General features: G+C 66.9%; 1 protein-coding gene across 1 annotated transcript in view; it reads left to right on the top strand.

Annotated features, from left to right (window-relative positions):
* Positions 1 to 337, top strand: part of LOC105295744 (GTPase IMAP family member 6-like) — a gene marked incomplete at its 5' end in the record, with an annotated part of 3,430 nt that extends 3,093 nt beyond the window's left edge. Inside the window, one exon of the mRNA XM_011365543.1 lies at positions 3 to 337. The remainder of the gene's footprint in view (positions 1 to 2) is intronic.
* Between the last annotated feature and the right edge of the window lie 13 nt (positions 338 to 350).

Raw genomic sequence — 350 nt, 5'->3', positions numbered from 1 at the left:
AGGCATCAGAGGCTGAAGAGGACACCCATTGGACTCCAGCCGGGGACAGCCGTGCCCTGCGAGCCCCCGGCAGTCCCCGTCCTCGGCTCCCAGGCCGCCGCTGGCCCCCTCTGTCCCATGGGTCACTGACCACCCCCGTCTCCTGGTCACTGTCCGCTGCAGCGACGGGATGTGGGTTCCGGAGCTCCCAGCTCACATGCGGCTCCTTCCTCACATCTCCTGGAACTCGGGGTGCTCCCTCCTCTGTACCCCGCCAGCATGCTCTTCTCACGCGGAGCCCCCCATCGCGTTGGCGGTGCGTTTCTCGAAGTGTTTGTGTCTGCTCTGAGGGAGCCGAAGCTTCCTGGGGG

This window comes from Pteropus vampyrus, unplaced genomic scaffold (genome assembly GCF_000151845.1).
Source record: "Pteropus vampyrus isolate Shadow unplaced genomic scaffold, Pvam_2.0 Scaffold112, whole genome shotgun sequence".
Classification (NCBI taxonomy): domain Eukaryota; kingdom Metazoa; phylum Chordata; class Mammalia; order Chiroptera; family Pteropodidae; genus Pteropus; species Pteropus vampyrus.
Note: the sequence above shows the minus strand (reverse complement) of the source record. Positions and strands in the feature narration are given on the sequence as shown.